Here is a 6,000-nt window from a genome sequence, read left to right as displayed (position 1 = left end):
AGGAGCTGTTGCCATCATGCCAGCCTTGTCTACCTTAAACATTCTAGCCTTGTGAGCTGGGGCTGCTGCAGCTGTTTAGAGGGTGTGCAAGAGAGATGGTGTGGCCTAACACAGATGAAGAGATGGGGTTCAAAAAGCCCTGTGTGCTCCCTGTGTGGTAAGGGTATAACTGTCATGTTGGGTAGAGGCATCCGAGCTTTACTGATGCAGATGGGTTTGGAGACTGAGATGGCCTAAGAGGGTGAGGGACTGGTGACAAGCATGGAACGTGGTTTCCTAGTAACAGTAATAGGATGGGGTGCTGCTTGGGAAGAATGTGACCCTCCAGCTTGGAATGACATGGAGTGAAGGCTGTGACAGAGCTGAGAGTGGAGCTGCTGGGTTCCAGTGAGCTTTCTTCCTTTTTGACAATACAAGGAAAATGATCCAGGACGCCATATATGCCAGGCAAGGGCCCTTTTTTGTTTTGAGACAGTCTTGCTGCATGACCCAGGGCGCCATATATGCCAGGCAAGGGCCCTTTTTTGTTTTGAGACAGTCTTGCTGCATGACCCAGGTTTAACTCAAACTTGAAATCCTCCTGCCTTAGTCTCCTTAGTGCTAAGGCTGTATATCACCCAAATGGCTTTCAGAAGAGTGCTTGGTGGTGATAGTGATGGGTTTGAGACAGGATCTCATCTAATCTGATGCTGCTGTTTGAACCCAGGGCTTTGCACATACTAGACACACACTCTGTGACTGAGCTACATCCCTAACTTTTTGAGCTCTCTATTCAAAAGTGGGTCAGCTTTTCAGGGTCTTAGTGAATGGGATTAGCCTTGCATTGACTGAAATATTAATGGCCTTTCCTAGGTGAGGTCTTCTAGGTATGGCAGGTGCTGAGCCAGACAGTGCTCCTTTAACTTGAGGCAGAGAGCCACCAACCATGGTAGCTTCTACCCCTGTAACTTGGATTTCAGTCCTAGCAAGCTCCTAGAGGTGATCCACAAACCTACAAGGTGTGGGTTTTCTAATCTATACAGCTAGAATCGAAGGGATTAATATTGAAAGGGGAAAAAAAAGCATATGACATATGAAGGAACAGTGAGTTGTACCACACCAAACATACTGATATACATCCACAAAAGGCTGAGGATGTAGCTCAGTCAACAGAGTGTTTGTCTGGTATGCACAAAGCCCTCCCTGGTTCAAATCCCAGCGCTGGACTAGATGAGATCCTGTCTAAAACTGACTTTGCATTTTGAAGAGTTAGAATGGGCTCCTAACAGTTTGTTTGACTGAAACATGGATCAATCAAGAAAATTGGAGACGTTTAAGGGATGTTACCATGTAATTGTCAGTTAGCTATTAACATATGGCAAGGGTGCAGGAGACCACTATGCCAGCCTACATATTTAGGTGGGCTTTATGAGGTTTTTAAATAGACAACTTCCGGTGGGTCATTTTTTTTCAGCTTGATAACTGACAGGTCCATTTGGATTAATTCCAAATAATCACCCTATCAGTTCATAGCACCATGTCTCCATTCAGTGCCTGAGAAACAATGCAGATTCTCTTCTTCTGACCAAAAGTAATACTGATAGGGCGTGTTAGAAAGAATTAAAATATATATATGAATGTGTAAAAATAGTGCCGTTATGCCAGGAAGAGCCTTGGCAAAGTCCTTGTTGCCTCCACTGTCCTATACGGTATTTTAAGTTTTAAGAAGTGGCACTGTAATTATTCTCTGCCCTTTAGTGTTGCAAATTATAATAAGCAATTATAGTCCTTGCCTTGCTGTTAGCCCAGAACATGGAAGATAGGCACTCGATTAGGTCATCCTGGATGACCTTCAAGCCTCCTAATAATTTCCTAACTCTAATAGTTTCACGACTCTGAAGAGAAAACTCATTGCAAAAGTGCCCCAGAAGTAAGTGGCTTCAAGGCAGTGACAACTCTGCCATAGCATTTTATACATTTACATTAACTAAACTTTCTCTATCTGAGATTTGGGTTTTGTGAAGCAGCATCTTACTGTGTGATCCACGATGGCCTTGAACTCCTGGCGTGCTTCCTACCTCAGCCTCCCAAGTGCTGCCATCACAGGCATGCCTTTCTGGATTTAAAATCCAAATGCTGTGGGTTTTTCAAGCCATTAACATAGATTGTATTTAGAGCAGGTTCTGCGGGTGCTTTTCTCTTCTGGCACGTAATAGAGCAGCCTGTAAGTAATCATGATGCTTTCTAAGGATTAGTGACGTGATACAAATACATAGGCTTCTCACAATCTCCCCAGAAGGAGGGAGAGTAGAAAGGAAGACAAGAGAAGCGCTCATACGTGAGCCTGGCTTTATGCTCACAGGAGAAGTCATCACCCAGGTGAGTGTCACAGAGCAAGGCGAGAAGCCTGACTCTCATGCAGTGATGGAACCCCGTGTGCTAGTCGTCAGTGTAAATAGTCTAAGCTCCACAAAGGCAGCTTCAGCACATGCCCGTGCTTCACCTCACTGGGAAAGATAACCAAACTTCCAAACAGCAGCAGGCTTCCAAGGGCAGGGGCACACCTGCAGCTGCTCCCAAGGAAGGGCCAAACCAGGGCTAAGAAGAAAGACAGTAACTCGGAGGCAGGGACCACTACCTATAGGGAATTGGCTGTCTTGTAGGCAGATGCTATGGATATTGTTAAGGATCAGCCTCCCTCAAGAGTACAGTGAGGAGAGGCGGTGGCCCTGCACACACCGTCATCATCACAGGCTGGTTAGAGTTTGAGTATTTAACAATACCCAAACAATATCCCATTGTTCCTGAAATTTCAGTAGTAGCAATAAAGACAGATACGTTGAACAGTGAGCTAAACCATGCTAAATATGTTGTGCCCCTAACATGCAGGAAATTGAAGTTAGGTCCGGTTCTTCCTCCCAGCCCCATGCTCCCAGAAACACGACTCAGACTCCAAATACATTTACAAATACCTTGGCCTAATGGCTAAGCTTTACTCTGACTAGATCATAACCTAGGTAACCCATTTATTTTAACCGACATTCTGCCACATGCCTGGTTACCTGTGTTCAGGTACCATGCCTCCATCTCCTCACTTCTCCAACAGATCTTCCCGTGCATGGCTCTAGGCCAGAATTCATTTTTCTCCCAGATGTCCCACCTTCCATTCCTGTCTAAACCATAGGCCATAGCTTTTTAATTGACAGGTGATGCATCTATACAATACACAAGCTATTCTCTCTATAGGGAATTGGCTGTCTTGAATAAGCCAAAGTGGAAAAGAGACAAGGTAATTCTTCATGGAGAAACAGACTGGTAAATACTCAGCTAATGCCACATTCACCCACTGAACGACAAAGGACCAATCCAAAAGTAGAGTACTAGGCTTAGAATATAGAGTCCACTGCTGTGCTACCATGAATGTGCCCAGTTTTGTCTGATCTTGGAAGCTTGGCATCAGGCTAGGTTAATTCTTAGGTGAGGAGGGAATATCACCACAAGCTACAGCCTTGAAACCTAGTGGAATTGCCACCCTTGGGTTTAGAAATTTTTTGGTCCCTTGTGACCCACAAACAGGAATTTTATATTCTGTATCTTAGACTTGTAATATCAAGGGACAAAAAAAGCCTTTTAGTTCTATAGGTCTGTAGATGGAGATGACTTTTCCCAAGACTCACTAACATCTGGCTTAGATGGCTAAAATAATGACAATATGCAGCTTGGAGTTGATACTGTAATGAATTGCAACGCTAGCATTTTGAGATAACTTTATTTTACATGGAGGATGAGCTGGGCCAAGGAAGACAGGGAAGAAAGGCTGCTGGCTCTCAATATGACCATATCTCATCTCTGGAAACCCGTTCTGTGTTACCTTTCATGACAAAGGGGACTTTGGCAGATGAGATCAGGAAGAGACCTGACATGAGTTATCCTCGGTAATCCAAAGTAACCACCAGAGTCTTGGCAAGGAGGACACAGGGCAGAGGCAGAAAGCTTTCTGGCAGAGGCAGAAAGCAAAATGAGGTCATGATCCACAGATTGAGCCACTGTAGAAACTGATGAAGGCAAGAAAACAGATTTTTCCAGAGCCTCCTATGTTAGCTTTCTCTGAAAGAAATTAAGGAAAAGTGTATTTGGGCTCGTGGTTTTGGAGACCTCATATCCATGGTCATTTGGTGCATCCTTTCTGGGCCTGTGGAAGTACAGCATGACAGCAAGAGTGTATAGAGAAGGAGACTGCTCACCTCATGGTGACCAGGGCACAGCAGGGCCAGCAACAAGACCCAGCTTCCCAAAGCATGCCAACAACATGGTTCTCTACCTCTATGCTTCTGTCACTTCTGTTAGTCCATTAAACTAGGAACCCATTAACTAATCCATAATGAGCTCAGAGCCCTTTTGATCCAATCATGGATTAGATTCTTCTGGGATTCTTGCCACCTCTGGTCATTGCTATGCTGGGGACCAAGTCCCCAACCCAGAAGCCCTGGGAGGATATGGCACATCCAAACCAGAACTTTTCTAGATGGAACACAGCCACATTAATACTTTGTTTTTAGCTATCTGGGAATGGTTTTAGACTTGTGTACTAGGATGACAAGAAGTTCATATTATTTAAAGACATGGTCTGCCTGATCTAGCAGCAATGGAAAATTAACTCAGAACCAACATCCCTGTGATGCACCTGTAGCCTGCTGGACTGGCTGAACAGAAGTTCTTGGTCTTGCTCAGAAATCTTGTGTCTGCTGGAAGCATTTAGGGGACTGAGAGAGCCTAGCCTCTTCACTAGTAAGAGGTTGTAAAGTATTCGGTTTTTCATGATCCTTAACATTCAGTACTTAAAATTGTGATACACTCAGGGACATTCTTCTCTTTAGGACTCCAAGTCTTCTTCTGGCTAATTAACTTCACAATATGGTATCTCTTGAATAGTTTTCATGAATAATTAAGAAGTAGTTCATGATTTATTTATATATAAATGCATATTTATATATAGTTGAAAGAATTACGCTAATACTCGTGCAGATTAGTAAGATCAATATTGTTGCATTGGGTAAAAATATACATGAAGGAAGCATGTCTCTATCTGTAAGAACTCAAAGTGGCTTTAATGATACTATAGTAACTAGTTCATGTTCTGCTCTACTACTTCATGTTAGTCTCTTAAAGAGTCATACTTCCTTTTGAAGACATTATGGGAAAGGGATTTCCTTGGGTGGACTTGTTCCCAAATGAATCGCCTGTGTGGCTCTGAGACACCGTCAGCACACACACACTCTCAGAAATCAAGGAGACATATAGGCACAGCATAGGATAGCTTTTTAGAGGAATGGAAACTTGCCTGTGTGAAAATCAAAGCAGAGAAAATTCCTGTGCAATCAAATGCATTTATTATGCAACTTAAGCAAGACAAAGGGTGAACAAATTCGTAAAGTAGATGCCACCCATCGATTAGCAGCTGCTCATGCACACAACTCTCTGTGTGCAAGGCTGAGTTCTTTCTGACACCAGCAAAGGGTTGCTTCCTCCACGAAATGAACATCACGTTGCTCACATTATCATCACCATCCTGAACATCTGCTACTGTGGCACAAACAACCCACTGACCCTCTCAGCTCCAAGCCAGGCAGCTGACACCCACACATCTGCCACGCAGACCATGGCAAGGAGCGTCTTCTTGTTCTGAAGCCAAAGAGTTCAGAAGCGCGAGCACAGGATGCAAACTCGGAGACACGGAGAAGGGACCCACATCAGCCAGATGACAATCTACCCTACTAGATTTTGAGAGCATAGATGCTTGTGAAACAGTTTAGGCTGGTACTCACTGGAGTCAAAGCTGCCCCAGTTTAAAGCCGGGGTGGGTGGAGTTCATCACATAAACTGCTGCAGCAAAACTCAGCAGAGACACTGTCCACAGTGCATGTGAGGCTCCTGGGCTCCTGATAAAGGTTTCCCTAACTAAAGAGTGACTCTGTGAAGGGCTGAGCAAAGGGAGGGTACCAAGCCCTGGAGAACCTGCCC

This window comes from Mus caroli, unplaced genomic scaffold, assembly GCF_978045245.1.
Source record: "Mus caroli unplaced genomic scaffold, Mus_caroli_1 scaffold_11, whole genome shotgun sequence".
Taxonomy (NCBI): Eukaryota; Metazoa; Chordata; class Mammalia; order Rodentia; family Muridae; genus Mus; species Mus caroli.
The sequence above is the reverse complement of the archived record's forward strand: the minus strand, read 5'-3'. Positions refer to the sequence as shown.